This window comes from Scyliorhinus torazame, chromosome 3 (assembly GCF_047496885.1).
Source record: "Scyliorhinus torazame isolate Kashiwa2021f chromosome 3, sScyTor2.1, whole genome shotgun sequence".
NCBI classification, from domain to species: domain Eukaryota; kingdom Metazoa; phylum Chordata; class Chondrichthyes; order Carcharhiniformes; family Scyliorhinidae; genus Scyliorhinus; species Scyliorhinus torazame.
Genome location: NC_092709.1, coordinates 285,572,246 through 285,593,602, shown reverse-complemented (window position 1 = coordinate 285,593,602; position 21,357 = coordinate 285,572,246).

The following is a 21,357-nucleotide window of genomic DNA, read 5'->3' as shown; positions in this document are numbered from 1 at the left end:
CGGGGCTTCACCTCCAGTTTGGGCCCGATCTTCTTCCAGGTCGTGGAGGTCAGGTCGGACCTGGGTGGGCTGGGGCACTGTATGGTGCTGGGCTGGGGTGGGGGCACTACCAGGCACATGCTCGTGGGGAATGGTGGTGGGTTGGGGCAGTGCCAGGGGGCCGGTGCCAACCCACCCGTGCGTCCAGGTGGAGGTAGTTGATCATCTTAAGGCACTGAGAGCTGGTCGGTCCTCCTGCTGACGTTCCCTGAGCTGACGGCTGCTGTAATTTCTTGGCACTGACTGCCCTGTGGCTGACCCTCCGAGGGTCCGACCCTCTCGACCGCATCCAACATTCTGGCCAGGTCAGCATCCCCAAATCGTGGGGCTGGTCTCCTCGGTGACATGGCATGGCGAGCTGTGTGGAGTTTGCTCTGCGGGATTGGTTTAAGTGCTGCTCCCCCATGTTAGCAGGGAGCTGGCGGGCCCTGTCACGGTGAATCAGCCAGCAGGACCATCATTTGCAGCATGACGTCCGTGGGGCCTCATTAACGTTTGATACCGGTGATGGCCTTGTTGGGTCGAGTGCCGGGAAGCTCACTGCAGTTCCCGCTCACTGCCACATTTAGAAACTTTTTCATTCAATTGCGCCCTTTGTGTCTGCTCTCATAGGAGAAAATACTAATTAAAAAACAGAAATAGAGAGTAACAATTAGAAACTTGAAGTAATTAATATTTGCATAGAAAAGACATTGGAGAAATGAAACGGACTAAAATCTGACAAATTCCCAGGACCTGAAAGCTTTGGGTTCTCAAAGAGGTAATGGATGCACTGGTAATTCCCTTGATTCTTGACCTCTCCCAGTTCCCAGGATTACAAGTTAACAAATGAACTACTACTCAAGATAGGAAGGAGAGAAAAAACTGGGAACAATTCTCCTGAATCAATCATCGGGGAATGTTGGGATCCAGTATTAATGAAGTTTTAACAATGCACTTTGAACATTCTGGTCTGATCAGACAAAGCCAACATGACTCTCAAAAGAAAAATTTGCCTGCTACTTTTTCTGCAATGGATGTTGGAAGACTCAGTATTTTTCTAATCCGTCTGAATAAATGCATTCCTTCAATAGAGCGAGTGACCTTTTTGATGATAAAAGACACACAATAATTAAACATTGCTTCTGAAAAATGTCCACACTCAAATCCCGAGCACATATTTTCTCTTTGTACACATGCTAACAGCGCATTTAAAAATATTTGTTTTTATTTAAGGAATTGGTACGTGTTAACTGCATGGTGTTTTCTGTCAATCTATTCAAAAAATATTCGATAACCAGTTTGAAAAGGATATGGAGCTACCCTGAAAGCTCTGGGAATTTACTCAGTCAGTGACTGAACCAAATGGGTCAGACAGACTCGGCCTCCGTTCCCCTGCAAATGCTGAGTTCAGTGATCTTGGGCGGGCAATGATAGGATTAACATACCGAACCTCCCCACCTATGCTCATGACTGAAGTTTCTCATTCCCCCACCCCCGCTGCCTCCAATGTGTTCACATCCTTCCTATGGTGCTGCATCCAAAACTGTATACAATATTCTAGGTGAGGTCTAACCAGTGTCTTGTATAAGTTAAACATAACATCCTTGCTCCCGTACTCAATGCCGTTTTATTAAAGCCCAGAATACTTATATACTTTATTAATTTCTCTCTCCACTTGTCCTGCCACCTTCAATGACTTCTATACATATACACCCAGGTCCTCCTGCTCTTCAAAAAATGTACCCCTTATTTTATAATAATCTTTTATTGTCTCAAGTATTCTTACATTAACTGTGAAAATCCCCTAGTTGCCACGTTCCGACGCCTGTTCGGGTACACGGAGGGCGGATTCAGAATGTCCAAATTACCTAACAAGCACGTCTTTCAGGACTTGTGGGAGGAAACCGGAGCACCCGGAGGAAACCCACCAGACTCCGTGTAGAACTTGCAGACTCCGCACAGACAGTGACCCAAGCCGGGAATCGAACCTGGGATCCTGGTGCGGTAAAGCAACAATGCCAACCAATGTGCTACCGTGCAGCCCGCTGTCTCTCCAATGTTCTTCCTACCAAAATGCATACCTCACACTTCATTATGCACAGTCCAATTTCTTTTACATGTTTAAAAATGACATTTCTGGGCAAAATAAACCTAATTTAAATCTACATTATGTAGTAATTGAACACAAATAAATATACATGCCACAAAGTTCTGTTCACTTATCAATAATGCGACAAAACATTTGCACAGAAGAAACCAACACAGGCTTATGTAGCTTCCTACTCTAGCACACTTCAAACTTCTTGATGTCCACAGGGAAACCATCCTCCTCAAAGGACGCCATCATTTGACAGCTAGTGAAGCACTCCAATTGACTCATAATCTCAAAAAATCCCACGCACTCACCTGAAATCATGTAGTCCCTGTTGGAACACATTCTGCACACTACAAACTGATGACAGCCCACCTCTCGATGACACCCCTCCTGGTGACTGCCATCTGGTCATTTATCTTGGTGGGAAAGTCCTGGGTTTCACAAAACAATTTGAACAGCCCTCGACCGCTTGAGCCGGGAACATGTGGCCACTTGCTTCACAAGTGGAACATGAGGAACAGCTCAAATTGTGACTGTGGACATCCCCAGGTTAGACTATCGCCCACATACTGAACTCTTGCCCTGCGAGGCCAATTCCCGATGTCATCACAACGATTCACACACTCTCAGTTGAAGCCATTGAATTGATTCTTAACATTGACATTGAACGATCACTGCTTCCCCAGCTATACGAGTAAATAACCTGTCCCCCCCCCCACTGTGATCAACAATAACAAAACACTCTATATTCACTTTGAAAAAGACTCCAATTAAATTGCAGCACATACATTCAATGAATCCCAGTAGTCAAGATTAAAATAAAACTTTTTGTTGATTGTTACTGGAATCAAATTTACAATATAAATGAATTACGACTGGAGGAACAGTGGGCTTTTACTGCCTGGACCGTCAGCCACGGTGGCCAGGGTTTGGTCACCTTCTTGACTGAATCAGTTCACAGGTTTTCATATTCGTTAACCTGCTTTACCAGGACCACGTGACGATTGCTGTCTCTCCCTTGGAGGACACTGCTGTGTACCATGCTTCAGTTTGAAAAATACCCACCAGTTGTTTTCTGTCCTTCAGCCCTATTTTGACACTGGCCCTCCTATTCCATGATCCTCAATTTTGTTGACTATGTCGAAGATCTTCTTAAAATCCCTTTGCACTGCAGACAACATCCATTGCATTCCCTTCATCAACTTTGCTGTTACTTCATCAAATGAATCAGTTAAATTAGTCTGGCATGATCCACCTTTTGAAAATCCATGCAGGCTTTCCTGAATTAACTCAAACCTCTTGATTTGTTGACTTTTGACATGCTTGCTTCTGAAACCTTACCCACCACTGGGAACTAGACAACATTTTTCCCATTAAATTGTGCCCTTGGTCAATTTGGCCCACCTCTTTCTCCAGCATCAGATCCAGCAATGCCTCCTTTCTTGTTGGACTGAGAAAGTACTGGTTAAAGAAGCACCTCTGACGTATCTCAGAAATATTTCATCCTCCTTACCCATTACTCTAACATTATCCCAATCAATATTTGAATCATTAAAGTTCTCAATATCGCCACTTTTTATAATTCCGCACATCTTTGTGATTTCCTTGCAGATTTGCTCCTCTATCTCGCTCACATGATTTGGAGACCCCCAGTAGCATGATCAACCTCTTTTTCCTTCTCAACTCTATTGAAATGGATTCCATTCTTGACCGCTTAAGAACACCCTCTCTGTTATAACCTGCCTGCTTACCATTGGCTGGGGACTAATGACAATCCCACAATCCTGTGGGAGTATGAGCTTTCCCAATGAGGGGGGCGGAGAAAACATTAGTAAACTCCAAGTGTAAATAAAGCTGGCCAGTTTGGAACCAGGAGGAAGGAGTGTGCAGCAAGGGAAGTTGCTGCTGCTGTTATATATATATATGTTATTGTAAATAAATGTTATTACTTTGTATCCTTAAAACTCGTGCTGGATTCTTTGTGGCCCTCACAAAACTCTCTCTCCAAAATTATTAATTTATTGATCAGTATTATTGATCATTATGAAGTGCTTCAAGAGCACTTGGTGATGAGACACATCAATTCTATACTCACCAAATGCCTTGATCCACTGCAATTCGCATACCGCCACAACTAGTCCGCAGGAGATGCCATCTCCCTGCCCTACACTCATCACTGGAGCATCTCGACAGGAAAGGCCCCTATTCATTGACTACAGCTCTGCCTTCAACACCATAATCCTAGCCAAGCTCAATTCAAAGCTCCAAAATGTAGGACTTGGCTCCTCCCTCTGCAACTGGATACTCAACTTCCTGACCCATAGATCGCAATCAGTAAGAAGAAACAACAACACCTCCTCTATGATAGTCCTCAATACCGAGACACCGCAAGGCTGCAAACTTAGCCTCCTACTATACTCCATATACACACACGACTATATGGCAAAATTTGCCTCCAACTCCATCTACATGTTTGCTGATGACACGACCCAGGTAGGTCTGATCTCGAACAACGATGAGTCAGAGTACAAGAGGGCGACAGAGAACCTAGTAGAGTGGTGTAGTGACAACAACCTCTCCCTCAATGTCATCAAAACTAACGAGTTGGCCAGTGATCTCAGGAAGCAAAGTATCGTATACCCCCCCCCCCCGTCTGCATCAATGGTGCTGAGGTGGAGATGGTTGACAGCTTCAAATTCCTAGGCATGCACATTACCAACAATCTGTCCTGGTCCACCTATGTCGACACTATGACCAAGAAAGCACAACAGCGCCTATACTTTCTCAGGAAATTCGGCATGTCCACATTACTCTTACCAACTTTTACAAATGCGCCATAGAAAGCATCCTATCTGGCTTCATCACTGTCTGGTATGGCAACTGCTCGGCCCAAGACCATAAGAAACTACAGAGAGTCGTGAATGCAGCCCAGTCCACCACGCGAGCCCGCCTCCCATCCATTGACTCTGTTTACACCTCTGCTGCCTTGGGAAAGTGGGTAGCATAATCAAAGACCCCTCCCACCCGGCTTATTCACTCTTCCAACTGCTTCCATCAGGCAAGAGATACAAAAGTCTGAGAACATACACTAACAGAATCAAAAACAGCTTCATCCCCACTGTTACCAGACTCCTGAATGACCCTCTTATGGACGTATCTGATCTCTTCACGCATCTTCACTACTGAGTACAAAGAACAAAGAAAAGTACAGCACAGGAACAGGCCCTTCGGCCCTCCAAGCCCGTGCCGACCATGCTGCCCGTCGAAACTAAAATCTTCTACACTTCCGGGGTCCGTATCCCTCTATTCCCATCCTATTCAAGCATTTGTCAAGATGTCCCTTAAATGTCACTATCGTCCCTGCTTCCACCACCTCCTCCAGCAGCGTGTTCCAGGCACCCACTACCCTCTGTGTAAAAAGACTTGTCTCATACGTATCCTCGAAACCTTGCCCCTCACACCTTAAACCTATACCCCCTAGTTATTGACCCCACTATCTGGGAAAAAGTCTCTGACTATCCATCCTGTCTATGCCCCTCATAATTTTGTAGACCTCTATCAGGTCGCCCCTCAACCTCTGTCGTTCCAGTGAGAACAAACCGAGTTTATTCAACCTCTCCTCATAGCTAATGCCCTCCATACCAGGCAACATCCTGGTAAATCTCTTCTGCACCCTCTCCAAAGCCTCCACATCCTTCTGGGAGTGTGGCGATGAGAATTGAACACTATTCTCCCAAGTGTGGCCTAACTAAGGTGCTTTACAGCTGCAACATGACTTGCCAATTTTTATATTCAATGTCCCGGACAACGAAGTAGTACTGCACTCCTGTGTGCTTCACCTGTTGCTTGTGTCTATGTATTTACATTGTGAATTTATGTATGTGCTATGTTTTTTCTTCATGTATGGAATGATCTGTCTGGACTGTATGCAGAACAATACTTTTCACAATACCTCGGTATGTGTGACAATAAATCAAATCCAATCCAATTACCTCCATGTCTCCATTTTGTCCTTCTCTATCTTTTCTGAACACTCGACATCATGACATATTATGCACCCAGTCCTCAATATTTAAGCCACGTGTCCATTATTGCCACTGCATCATATTCCCATATAGCTATTTGTGCTTGTATTTCACTCACCTTATTCCCTGCACTTTGTCCATTTATACATTGTAAACCTACCTTTGTGTTCCTCATAGCCCTTCTGAGTCTGTTCCTAACTAATATGGTGCTACTTCCTTCTCCAGTACTGTCCATCAATCTCATTTTGTGCACCTTATTCTTCTTTTCTATGTTGGTGCCCATACCCCTGCAAATTTATGTTAAACTCTCCCCCAGCCCCATGAGCAAATTCGTCCTCGTCCTGTTGAGGTGTAAACTCTCCGTTTTGAATGGGCTCCTCTTGTCCCAGAACAATTCAGAATATCTCAAAAATCTGAAGCCCCCCCCCCTTATATCACGCCTCAAGCCATGCATTCATCCTCCTCTTCCTACTAACTTGTGTCACTGGGAATAATCCTGAATCAATACTTTTGAGGTTTTGAGGTTCCTCCTTCTTAGCTCTTGAAAATCTGACCATGAGGCTTCAATACCTGCTTTCTCTATGTCTTTGGTACCAACGTGTACCACAACTTGTAGCTCACTCTTTTTCCCCTATAGAGCAGTTGTTTGAAACTCATTGTTCATTGGTTGTCCATAAAACCATGAGAGATAGGAGCAGAATTAGGACACTTGGTCCATCAAGTCTGCTCTGCATTCAATCATGGCTGATATTTTTCTCTTCCTCATTCTCCTGCCTTCTCCCATAACTCCTGATCCCCTTATTAATCAAGAATCTATCCATCTCTGTCTTTAAGACACTCCGTGATTTGGCCTCCACAGCCTTCTGCGGCAAAGAGTGCCACAGATTCACCACTGAAGAAATTCCTCCTCATCTCTGTTTTAAAGGATCGTCCCTTTAGTCTGAGGTGGTGTCCTCTAGAACATAGAACATAGAACATGGAACGATACAGCGCAGGACAGGCCCTTCGGCCCACGATGTTGCACCGACATGGGAAGTCAAAAAACAAAAGCCATCTAACCTACACTATGCCATTATCATCCATATGCTTATCCAATAAACTTTTAAATGCCCTCAATGTTGGCGAGTTCACTACTGTTGCAGGTAGGGCATTCCACGGCCTCACCACTCTTTGCGTAAAGAACCTACCTCTGACCTCTGTCCTATATCTATTACCCCTCAGTTTAAGGCTATGTCCCCTCATGCTAGCCATTTCCATCCGCGGGAGAAGGCTCTCACTGTCCACCCTATCTAACCCCCTGATCATTTTGTATGCCTCTATTAAGTCTCCTCTTAACGTTCTTCTCTCTAACGAAAACAACCTCAAGTCCATCAGCCTTTCCTCATAAGATTTTCCCTCCATACCAGGCAACATCCTGGTAAATCTCCTCTGCACCTGCTCCAAAGCTTCAACGTCCTTCCTATAATGCGGTGACCAGAACTGTACGCAATACTCCAAATGCGGCCGTACCAGAGTTTTGTACAGCTGCAACATGACCTCATGACTCTGGAACTCAATCCCTCTACCAATAAAGGCCAACACTCCATAGGCCTTCTTCACAACCCTATCAACCTGGGTGGCAACTTTCAGGGATCTATGTACATGGACACCTAGATCCCTCTGCTCATCCACACTTCCAAGAACTTTACCATTAGCCAAATATTCCGCATTCCTGTTATCCCTTCCAAAGTGAATCACCTCACACTTCTCTACATTAAACTCCATTTGCCACCTCTCAGCCCAGCTCTGCAGCTTATCTATGTCCCTCTGTAACCTGCTACATCCTTCCGCACTGTCGACAACACCACCGACTTTAGTGTCGTCTGCAAATTTACTCACCCACCCTTCTGCTACTCCTCTAGGTCATTGATAAAAATGACAAACAGCAACGGCCCCAGAACAGATCCTTGTGGTACGCCACTTGTAACTGAACTCCATTCTGAACATTTCCCATCAACCACCACCCTCTGTCTTCTTTCAGCTAGCCAATTTCTGATCCACATCTCGAAATCACCCTCAATCCCCAGCCTCCGTATTTTCTGCAATAGCCTACCGTGGGGAACCTTATCAAACGCTTTACTGAAATCCATATACACCACATCAACTGCTCTACCCTCGTCTACCTGTTCAGTCACCTTCTCAAAGTACTCGATAAGGTTTGTGAGGCATGACCTACCCTTCACAAAGCCATGCTGACTATCCCTAATCATATTATTCCTATTTAGATGATTATAAATCTTGTCTCTTATAATCCCCTCCAAGACTTTACCCACAACAGACATGAGGCTCACCGGTCTATAGTTGCCGGGGTTGTCTCTACTCCCCTTCTTGAACAAAGGGACCACATTTGCTATCCTCCAGTCCTCTGGCACTATTCCTGTAGCCAATGATGACATAAAAATCAAAGCCAAAGGCCCAGCAATCTCTTCCCTGGCTTCCCAGAGAATCCTAGGATAAATCCCATCAGGCCCCGGGGACTTATCTATTTTCAGCCTGCCCAGAATTGCCAACACCTCTTCCCTATGTACCTCAATGCCATCTATTCTAATAGCCTGGGTCTCAGCATTCTCCTCCACAACATTATAACATGAATACTGACGAAAAATATTCATTTAGTATCTCGTCTATCTCTTCAGACTCCACACGCAACTTCCCATCCCTGTCCTTGACTGGCCCTACTCTTACCCTAGTAATTCTTTTATTCCTGACATACCTATAGAAAGCTTTTGGGTTTTCCTTGATCCTACCTGCCAAATACTTCTCATGTCCCCTCCTTGCTCGTCTTAGCTCTCTCTTTAGATCCTTCCTCGCTACCTTGTAACTATCAAGCGCCCCAACTGAAACTTCACTCCTCATCTTCATATAGGCCTCCTTCTTCCTCTTAACAAGCGATTCCACTTCCTTGGTAAACCACGGTTCCCTCGCTCGACGCCTTCCTCCCTGCCTGACCGGTACGTACTTATCAAGAACACGCAGTAGCTGTTCCTTAAACATGCTCCACATATCCAGTGTGCCCAACACTTGCAGCCTATTTCTCCAACCTATCCCCCCAAGTCATGTCTAATGGCATCATAATTGCCCTTCCCCCAGCTATAACTCTTGCCCTGCGGTGTATACTTATCCCTTTCCATCACTAATGTAAACGTCACCGAATTGTGGTCACTGTCCCCAAAGTGCTCACCTACCTCCAAATCTAACACCTGGCCTGGTTCATTACCCAGGTAATGGTCCCTGCTTCGCGAGCTGGGAATGGAAGGTGTTAGATTACTCCAAATCTAACACCTGGCCTGGTTCTAGTTTTTCCTACATGTGGAAACGATCTTATTCTCTAATTCTGAATAACGACTGTAGACTTACAGTTAACACAAACACTTTATTCAAAGGGTTCGTTCTGCTTCCAGAGCTCAACTAGATGTAAAACAGTCAAGAGGTATCACCAGTGTAACTAAGGGAAACTGCCTACGCTAAGCTATCCCTGTGTGATGCTGCTCACTAGCTCTGTGCTTCTAAAAGAGGCGGATCCTGCCTTGGGCTCGACCCTTTATACCCGTCTCTGTTGCTCCCTCTAGTGATGCTGTGGCTGTTACATCTGTGCTGCAGTCCCTGGTGTATGTGCAGATGTATGTACAGATGTACAGATCACGACATCCCCCCCCCCCCCCCCCTTTTGACTTGATATGTTTTCAGACTGGCCTCAAGAAAACTGTACATAACAAGTGGTGAGAATAAGCAAAGCTGCACACTGCGAAAATGATAAAGTAATACAGAAACAGTTAACAGTGTTATGAATCCATCGTGAGAAATGTTCAGATTTGTTTTGTGCGTATGTTGAAGTGTCGTTACAAATCTAGCTGGTCGGATGCCTTACGGCTTTTGCTGGAGCGTCTTAACAGTGGTGGTGGGGATGACGGTTTGATGTCATCAAGAGTACTGTCTGGCGTTGTGTGGCGAGGAACATCCTGTGGACTAATGGACTTAGTCAAGTCCAGTGTGGGAAACACCGGCGTTGTAGGCCGAAGCATCAACAGATCCCGGCGGTTACGGCGAAAGACTACTCCCGCCGACGACTTGACAACGTAGGACCGTGGTGCCTCCTGCCTGATCACCGTGGCTGGCTCAGACCATCCGCCTTCTGGGTCCCTGATCCTGATGCTGTCACCCATTTTCAGTGGCTTGACTGGGATCACATGTTGATCGTAGTATTGTTTTTGTTTGGACCGTAGTACCCGCATTTTGTCGAGTACCAGAGCGTTATCGGGGCCTTGGAATTGAATTGTCGGGAGGGTTGTCTGGATGTCCCTGCTGAAGAGCATCTCACTGGCGACAGTCCTGAGCTCAATGGGATTGCTCGGCAGGACAACAGCGCTAGGTTGATGTCCGAGCGTGAATCTATTGCCTTGCTAATAAATTGTTTAACAATGTGGACACCCTTTTCCACTTTCCCATTTGACTGTGGGTAGCGCGGACTGGATGTTACATGCTGAAAGCTGTAGCGGTCTGAGAACTCTTTCCATTCCCAGCTCGCGAAGCAGGGACCATTATCTGACATCACCACACGCGGGATTCCATGTCGCGCGAATGTCTCCTGGCACGCCTTGATGACAGATGAAGATGTGAGATCATTGAGTTTCAGTACTGTCATGATATTCAGATAAACATCATGGTGCAAACACACATACACACTAATGGACAGATCAACGGACCAATCAACACACACGCAACATCACAGCCAATCACAAGCAAGAGCACACACACTATAAAACGGGGAACACCACAGTTCCTGCTCATTCAAGCAGGAGACAGCTCAGGGCACAGAGCTCACAGCAAGCCACCCAGACATACACTATGTGCTGAGTGCCTCTGTAAGATAGTGTTAGGGCTGGGTCCACAGGTTAAAGGGTAAAGAACAAACCACAGTCATAAGTTTACAGATGTTGGGGGACTTCCGGTGATGGTGGGCGGGAGGCGGCCGCACAATGGAGGGCTCCCGTTCGGGAACGGCATTTTCGGGGCTTTAAGCCCCGTCCCAGGGTCCACGGAGGCGGCAAAAGCAGGGAGAAGGCACAGAGGAGGCACAGTGAAGGCACAGTAAAAAAATAAAAATGTCGAGGGTGAGCAAAAAAACGGCCGTAAAAAAAACATCTGAAGGTCTGTCGGGGGGTGGAAAGGTCACCACAGGGTCACCAAGGAAAATGGAGGCTGGAGCACCAGGGGTGGCCGCATTGCTTACGGCTGAAGAAATAACTAAGGTGATGGCTGCGGAATTCGAAAAGCAGTTGGTGCAGATTGCGAAATGCATGGAGACGGTGAGGAAGGAGATGAGGTAGGTTTTGAGTGCGCTGGTGGAGGAGGCGGTTTCCCCGGTGAGGACGGCGGTGGCGAGCGCAGTGGCGGAGGTGCGAGAGGAAGGGGAGGCGCTGAAGGAAGTGGAGGAGACGTTATTGCAGCACGGTGATCAACTTGCCTCGATGGGGAAGGAGATGCGGAAGGTGATGGACACTAACAAGGTCTGCAAGAAAAAATGGAAGACCTGGAAAACAGATCCAGACGACAGAATTTGAGGATTGTGGGGCTGCCCGAAGGAGTTGAAGGACCAAAGCCGACTGAGTATTTTGCCGCGATGCTGGCAAAACTATTGGGGGAGGGGGAGGATCCCTCCCGATATGAACTGGATCGGGCTCATCGGTCGTGGAGGCCTGTACCAAAGGCGAGTGAGCCGCCAAGGGCAGTGACTCTGTGCTTCCGTAGGTACAGTGTGAAGGAGAAGGTCCTGAGCTGGGCCAAGCAGAAGTGGGTGGTGCAGTGGGCAGGAGCTGGTATACGTGTATACCAGGACTTTACGGTGGAGCTGGCGAGGAGGCGGGCTGCCTTCAACCGGGTGAAGAGGGCACCGTACATTAGCAAGATGCAGTGCGGCATTGTATCTCCAGCGAAGCTGAGGGTGACTTACAAGCTCAAGGACTTTTGTTTTGGAACGGCGGAAGCAGCGGAGGAGTTTGCGAAGGCAGAAGGACTGTGGCAGAACTGACAAATTGAGAAATGGCCATGTGCTGATGTAACCTCATGACTGTATTTTCTTCTTTTTTGTATCACTGCGTGTGGGTGTAGAGGCTAAGGGAGCCAATGTTGTATATATTTGGACAAGGGAAGGGACGGGACTTTCACTCGAAATGAGGGCTCTTTGGGGTGTAGGTGGATATGCAGGGTTTGTGTGCTAAAAGGGGATCTTTGGGCTTTCCTAGGGCCGGGCAAGGGGGAAAGGGACCCGGGAGGGGGGCCTCCATGCTGGCCGGTTTAAGCCTGCCAGTGAACGGGAGTGAGGTGGGGGAGGGTCTGCGGCCATCGGAGCCTGGCAGAACAGGGTACGAGTGGTCTAGCCGGGGTGGAAAGTTGGGGGGAAGGAACCGAGGTTGGGAGGAGGAGTTTTACAAGAGGCAGTGGATGGGAGGAGCTGGAGACAACTCTGGGGTATCATGTACGGTACTCTTTCAGAGGCTGGATGGCGTTGGTTGGGGGGGGTGGGTGGGGGGGGGGGCGCTGTGTAGATTAAGCGTGAGTACGGGTAATCCCTGATGCCTTTTTGTCATTTGTTTATGTAAACATGCGGGTTGAGGTTTGGGGGTTGGTGGGCGGATGGGATCGTTGTTATTATGGGGATTGACATATCTTGCTGATTATTGTTTATTGTTGATGGGTGTAAATGTGGGAGAAAATGTGAAAAAGGAGGAGAATTTAAAAAAATTACTAAAAAAAAGTTTACAGATGTTGTTATTGATAGTAATAAAACAGAGTTGTGCCATCTGCAACCGTGTTGGTTTGGCTGTATAGCAGAACACCCAACACGACATAGTACCAGGATTGGAACCCAGCAACTGTGAGGCCTACCTACACATCTTCAGGAATCTGCCATCCTGCGCCATGGACACCATCAGCCCGCCGCAGCCTCTCCAAATGTCTGGAAACCTCGGCGTCAACTGGAAGCTGTTTAAACAGCACTTCCAGCTCTTCCTAGAAGCCACAGACAGGGAGAATGCTGCGGACACCAGAAAAATCGCCCTCCTCCTCTCCACGGCAGGGCAACACGCCATCCACATCTACAACTCCCTGGTGTTCGCAGACGGTGAGATCAAGACGAAGTACAAGACAGTCGTTCTTAAACTCGAGCCGCACTTCAGCGTCGAGGTGAACGAGAGCTTCGAGAGGTACCTCTTCTAGCAGCGCCTGCAGGGTAAGGATGAGCCTTTTCAATTTTATCTGACACACCTCCATATCCTCGCGCAGTCCTGTGGTTATGAGGCCACCTCAGATTCCATGATTCGGGACCAGATAATTTTTGGCGTCACCTCGGGCGCCCTACGCCAGCAGCTCCTCAAAATTAAGAGCCTCACCTTAGCCATCGAAGCCTGCGTCCTCCATGAAAACGCGACCAGCCGGTACTCCCAATTCCAGGCGGCCGAATCGGCACGGCAGGGGGTCCTACGAGGCTGGGTGGGTCCAGTCGATTGAGTTCCTCCCGGCCCGCGGCCCGGACGAGGGCGGCCATTTCGCGTGCCTTCCGCGGCCTCCCGCGCTTGTACGCGCCAAAAGAGACGTCGACGCAGAGGGACGCGATGCACAGGCGCGCTCTACGCAGGACCGAACTGCGCATGCGCAATGGCGCAACGAACGCCATGACATCACGACGTGCGGCAACTGTGGATCCGCACATTTAAAGCGGCAATGTCCAGAAAAGAATCGACAATGCCTCCGCTGTGGCAAGATGGGCCACTACGCTGCCTGCTGTCGAGCAGCTCAACCTGCCAACGCTCCCCAATTCCGCCAGCCTCGCAGGGACGTGCAGGCCATTCAGCCTCCATACACCGAGTCATACCCTGACGATGTACCGACCGGTGATACCGACGACCGGGAAGCCTACCGCGTCGCGGTCATTGACAGGAACCGGATGTCCCCAAGCAGGACCCACCAGCCGATGCCAGTGAACAGCGTTAATCCGGGTGATGAATGGTGTGCCACCCTAACGGTCACCAATCACATTCCGTTTAGACACTGGTGCCTCCGCCAACCTTATAGCATGGTCAGCCTTCTACGCCTTGAAAGTCAGACCACCGATTCGGCCATCCCGCTGTCAGATGGTCGATTACAACGGGAATGTTATCCCGGCCATGGGATCCTGCCAGCTCGACGTCACACACAATGCATACACAGCCACACTGTCCTTTGAGATAGTTGGATCATCGAAGGACTCCCTGCTAGGTGCACAGGCGTGCAAGGTTCTCCACCTCGTTCAGCGGGTACACACTCTGTCTCCAGAAGGCACGTCCGACTTCCTGGATGCAGAATTTAGGGCACAGCTCCACTCGCTCCTCGCCCACAACCAGGAGGCTTTTGAGTGCATGGGCACACTACCCTACACTTACAGAATACGGCTCAAACCGGACGCCACCCCGGTCATTCACGCACCTCGTAGAGTCCCAGCACCACTCAAAGACTGCCTCAAGCAGCAGCTGCAGGATCTCCAGGACCAAGTAGTGCTTTCCCGGGTCACGGAGCCCACGCCATGGGTCAGCTCCATGGTGTGCGTTAAAAAGCCCTCTGGCGAACTCAGGATCTGCATCGACCCGAAAGACCTGAACAATAACGTCATGAGGGAACACTACCCCATACCCAAACGGGAAGAGATCACGAGCAAAATGGCCCGGGCTAAAATTTTTACACAGCTTGATGCCTCAAAGGGTTTTTGGCAGATTCAACTGGATCAGTCCAGCAGGAAGCTGTGCACCTTCAACACTCCCTTTGCAGATACTGCTACAATAGAATGCCGTTTGGCATCATCTCGGCATCCGAGGTATTTCATAGAATCATGGAACAGATGATGGAGGGCATCGAAGGGGTGCGCGTCTATGTTGATGACGTCATTATCTGGTCCACCACACCACAGGAGCACATCAGTCGTCTCCAGCGTGTCTTTGCTCAGATACGAGAAAACGGTCTGCGCCTAAACCGAGCCAAGTGTTCTTTTGGCCAAACTGAGCTAAAGTTTCTGGGGGACCACATATCCCGGTTAGGAGTGCGTCCGGATGCAGACAAAGTGACAGCTATTACAGCCATGCCGCTGCCGGCAGACAAGAAGGCAGTGCTACGCTTTCTTGGGATGGTCAACTTCCTGGGGAAGTTCATTCCCAACCTTGCCTCCCACACAACGGCTCTTCGCCACCTAGTGAAGAAGACCATGGAGTTCCAGTGGCTGCCCACACACCAGAAGGAATGGGAGGAGCTCAAGATCAAACTCACCACCGCCCCGGTATTGGCGTTCTTCGACACTACTCGAGGCACAAAGATCTCGACTGATGCCAGCCAGACTGGCACTGGGGCGGTACTCCTGCAACGGGACGACACTGCATCATGGGCCTCGCGGGCCATGACCCCCACAGAACAGCGCTATGCGCAGATCGAGAAGGAATGCCTGGGTTTGTTAACCGGCATAGCTAAGTTCCACGACTACGTGTATGGTCTCCCTCAGTTCATCGTGGAAACCGACCATTGCCCCCTGGTCAGCATCATACAAAAGGACCTGAATGAGATGACCCCACGCCTCCAGCGCATTCTGCTCAAGCTCCGGAGGTACGACTTCCAACTGGTCTACACCCCGGGAAATGACCTCATCTTCCCGGATGCCCTGTTCAGAGCAGTGAGCACACCGCCCGATTCGGAGGGGTTCGTCTGTCAGGTCGAAGCGCATGTGGCCTTCACATCGTCCAATCAGCCAGCTAATGATTCAAGTCTGGCCCGTATTCGCCGGGAGACTGCGGCTGACCCCCTTCTACAACGTGTGATGCGCCACATGATGGGAGGGTGGCTCAAAGGACAGTGCCCACAGTTCTACAATGTCCGGGACGACTTGGCTGTCATTGACGGTGTCCTCCTAAAGTTGGACCGGATTGTGATTCCACACAGCATGCACAGGCTGGTCCTCGAACAATTACACGAAGGCCATCTCGGGGTTGGGAAGTGCACACGGAGGGCCCGAGAGGTGGTGTACTGGCCGGGCATCAGCGACGACATTGCCAACATGCTGCTCAACTGCCCCGCCTGCCAAGCACAACCCCCTGAGACCCCCATGTGTTGGTAACGTCCCCCTGGGCGAAGGTGGGTGTGGACCTTTTTTACGCGCTCGACAGGGACTACGTCATCATTATAGATTACTTTTCGAATTATCCAGAAGTCATACGCCTGCACGATTTGAAATCGTCCGCTGTCATCAGGGCATGCAAAGACACCTTCACTCGCCACGGCATTCCGCTTACTGTCATGTCGGACAATGGGCCCTGTTTTGCAAGCCAAGAATGGTCTTCTTTTGCTGCTTCGTATGGCTTCACACACGTGACGTCCAGCCCTCTGCATCCCCAGTCAAATGGTAAGGCGGAAAAGGGCGTCCATATCGTCAAGCGGCTCCTCTGCAAGGCTGTTGCTGCTGGATCGGATTTCTGCTTAGCCCTGCTGGCCTATCGCTCGGCCCCACTATCCACTGGCCTCTCACCAGCCCAGCTGTTGATGGGTCACACCCTCAGGACCACTGTGCCATCCATTCTTGTTCCTACACCCGACCATGCTCCAGTACTGCAAAGGATGCGACAGCAGAGTGTTCAGCAGAAGGTGGCACATGACACTCGGGCAACTGATCTTCATGCCTTGGCGCCTGGAGACAACGTCCGCATCCACCTACCAGAGGGTGGCTGGTCGGCAACTGCAGAAGTTCTCCGACGCGTGGCTCCCCGCTCGTTCCTGGTTCGCATGCCTGATGGCTCCATTCGCCGCCGTAATCGCCGGGCTCTTCGCCTGCTTCCGCGCTCGCTACGTGATCATACACTGGTGCCACGCCCTCCTGTTGTTCCTGATGTCGACTTTGTGGCGCTTCCTGCCACCATGCCTATTCCTCTGTTGCCTGTGGCCAGGCCCATTCCTCAGCCGGTGGATCCTAACCCACCCTTGAGTCGGTCAACCCAAATTCATCGCCCACCTACTAGGCTGGACTTATGAGCCTGTTTGAACATTGTCGCACAACACTTTAGTGAATCCACTGTTAATATGTTTCTCTTTTTGTCGTTACAGGAGTTCGTTTTTGATGTTTGTTGATTGCACCTGTTTTGTTTATGGTACAACCTCATTACTATGTTGCACCTGACACCTTCCTATGTAAATAGTTTAGCCTCATGTCCATGTTGTAGATATTGCACACACAAATTCAGTTGCACTCAGTCCACATCCACATTTATTACCACATAGGCACATATTCTTGTAAAAAAGGAGGGATATTCAGATAAACATCATGGTGCAAACACACATACACACTGATGGACAGATCAACGGACCAATCAACACACACGCAACATCACAGCCAATCACAAGCAAGAGCACACGCACTATAAAACGGGGAACACCACAGTTCCCGTTCATTCCAGCAGGAGACAGCTCAGGGCACAGAGCTCACAGCAAGCCATTCAGACATATACCATGTGCTGAGTGCCTCTCTAAGATAGTGTTAGGGCTGGGTCCACAGGTTAAAGAGTAAAGAACGAACCACAGTCATAAGTTTACAGATGTTGTTATTGATAGTAATAAAACAGAGTTGTACCATCTGCAACCGTGTTGGTTCGTCTGTATAGCGGAACACCCAACACGACAAGTACCTCCGGATAGTTTGAGTAATAGTCCATGATCAAGATGTAATCACGCCCTGTGGCATGAAATAGGTCAATGCCCACTTTTGTCCACGGTGCCATTGTGAGTTTGTGTTGCTGCAGTGGTTCTTTACACTGTGTGGGTTGATGTCTTTGACAGGTGTCACATGTCATGACCATGTCCGTTATGTCTTGATTCATGCCGGGCCAGTATACAGCCTGTCGTGCTCGCCTTTTGCATTTCTCAATTCCTAGGTGGCCTTCATGAATCTTACGTAGCATCTCGGCGCGGAGTGTGGCCGGAATCACAATCTGCGCATCGCGTAACAGTAGGCCGTCAACTTCAATCAGTTCTGACTTGACATTCTGAAATTGTGGACATTGTCCCCTCGTCCAACCGTGCTGGAGTAGGTGCAGCACCCTCCATAAGGTTGCGTCTTTCTGCGTCTCCTGTCGGATTAGGCAAAGCTTCTCATCCGAAGCAGGCAAATTCTCCATGCATAACTGTGTTTGGGCCTCGATTTCTCTGATAGGGGCTGATGGTGCGTTGTCAGAGCCAATTGATCGGGGCAGTGCGTCGGCAATGGCAAGATCTCTTCCCGGAGTGTATACTAGGGTGAAATCATACCTTCGCAGCTTCATCATGATGCGCTGCAGACAAGGTGTCATATCATTTAGATCCTTGTCTTTGATATGGATAACAGTCTGTGGTCGGTTTCCACTATGAACGTGGGCAGGCCATACACATAGTCATGGAACTTGAGAATCCCAGTGAGGAGTCCGAGACATTCTTTTTCGATTTGTACATACCTGCACTCAGTTGCGGTCATGACCCTGGACGCGTATGCCACCGGGACCCAGTCAGACTGGTCAGCCTGTTGGAGGAGAATGGCGCCAATCCCGTCCTGGCTGGCGTCAGTGGAGATCTTGGTGGGTCTGGTTGCGTCAAAGAAAGCAAGGGTCGGTGCCCTCGTTAGTTGCTGTTTGAGATCCACCCAATCATTTTGGTGACGTTGTGTCCACTCAAACACAATGGTCTTTCGTAGGTGATTGCGTAAAGCTACCGTCCGTGCAGTCAGGTTTGGGATGAACCAGCCGAGGAAGTTGACGAAGCCCAGAAATCGTAGCACCGCCTTCTTGTCATGTGGCGTCTTCATGGTCCATATTGCAGCGATTTTCACCTCATCAGGGCTGACACCCTGAGATGATATGGTGTCACCCAAAAAGGTTACAGACTCCTTCGCAAATGTGCATTTTGCCTGGTTCAGTTTCAAACCGTATTTATGAATGCTCTGAAACACCTTCTTCAGACGACAGAGATGTTTTTCTTCAGTGGTGGACCATATGATGATGTCATCCACATAGACTCTGACTCCCTCGATGCCCTTGGTCATTTGCTCCAGTAGCCTGTGGAAGATCTCTGACGCAGAGATAATGCCAAAAGGCATGCGATTGAAGCAGAAACGTCTGAATGGATTGTTGAACGTACACAGTAATCTGCTCGAGTCATCGAGCTGTATCTGCCAAAATCCCTGCGAGGCGTCGAGTTTGGTGAAGATACGAGCATTCGCCATCTCAGACGTGATCTCTTCATGCTTGGGGATGGGGTAATGTTCTCGGCGAATGTTCTGGTTCAGATCCTTCGGGTCTATGCATATGCAAAGATCTCCAGAAGGTTTCTTAACACAGACAATGGAGCTAACCCAGTCAGTCGGTTGTGTGACTCGCGATATTACGCCTTGTGACTGCAGTCTGTTGAGTTCCGCTTTCAACTTCTCCCGGAGTGGAGTTGGAACCCTCCTGGGCGGCTGAATGACGAGTTTGATGTCTGTCTGCAGCATGATTTTGTATTTGCAGGATAGGGTGCCCATGCCTTTAAATATGTCAGGGTATTCTTGTAGCATGCTGTGGATTTTAGCTTCCAGGCTTGATGGATCCTGGGTAGGCATGTAAATGCATTGCACCAGCCACAAGTCTTTGCAGGCCTCAGCGCCTAACAGTGATGATTTATTGTCGTCTACAATCTCGAATCGTAGCTGCTTGCGTATCGTCTTGTTGTCCACCTGGAGATGGCACGATCCCTTTGAGGCGATCTGATTGCCGTTGTAGTCCTTCAGCCGACATGCAGCGGGTATTATTTCATGGTCTCCTGGAATCGAATGGAGATCCTTATTAGTGAGGAGGTTAGCTGAGGCCCCAGTGTCAAGCTTGAAGACTAATGGAAAGTCATTGACTTGCACAGTCGCAGTCCGCTCACTGCTGGAATCAATGCTGTTGACCGGGTGAGGCGTGGCGATTGTTGCTTCTTATTCCTCAATTGTCTCGATCGTGTCCACGACAAACGAGTTGTCGCAAGCGAGCTTGTCCTCATCCGAGGAATACTCATCATTGGTTTTTTTGTGCTCCGTTGAGTCTATGCTTTTTACATTGAAGTTCATGTGTTTCTGTCTTGTTGTCTTCATTTGCAGTGCAGCTCTGCACTATGAGGCAAAGTGGTTGTATTTGCCACACTTTAAACATTGTTTTCCAGAAGCTGGACATAGCCCTTTTAAGTGGGCGTGTCCACAGCGGGGACACGTCATGACGCTGTCCCTCCACACTCGCGCATGCGCAGTAGGCCTTTCTCCCGTGTCAAATCTTCGAGAGAACTGTGCATGCATGTGGCATGTGGCCTGCATCCAGGTTCGCGCGCGCGTGATTGCCGCTAGAGGAGCGCCTTCTAGCAACAATACCCTCAGTTCCTTCTTCCAGATCATTAATGTATATTGTGAAAAGTTGTGGTCCCAGCACAGACTCCTGAGGCACACCACTAGTCACCGGTTCCCATCGTGAAAAAGACCCCTTTATCCCACTCTCTGCCTTCTACCAGTCAGCCAATCCTCTATCTACGTCAGGATCCATTGGTGAAGGTAATTACATGTAGAATGTATGATATTCTTCTCTGGGCCCTACATTCGCCTGTGTGGGGGAGAGCCGGTGATGTGGCCACATCTAATAGTGGTAAAATAAAATGAAACAAACTGCAAGGAAGCCAGAAACTAAAACAGATCTGGCAGTAGTCATGGAACAAACAGTAAAGAACACGTTTAAAACAACGCCCTTCTTTCGGGGTTTAGTCAGACACATTTCAAAGGTTTTAATCTCTGTACTCTGACCTTTGCTAAACTGATAGAAGAAAGATTTCATCAGATAACCGTTCGCAACAGAGGAACTCTGGAACTGTGCTGTCGATAAGTGGATATGTCATTTTATGTTAATTGTATTTGAAAGGTTAAAAAAGGCCATTGTTCAAATAAGATAACAAGGAACCAGGAAAGGAAATTGCAGGTGACTCATCGTACATTGCAATCTCCATGTCTGTGTTCGGCTTTATCCCAAAGAACTGTCAATTTTCCACCTGAGGGGACGGCATGTGGCTCAGTGGATAGCACTGGGACTGCGGCGCTGAGGACCCGGGTTTGAATCCCGGCCCTGGGTCACTGTCCGTGTGGAGTTTGCA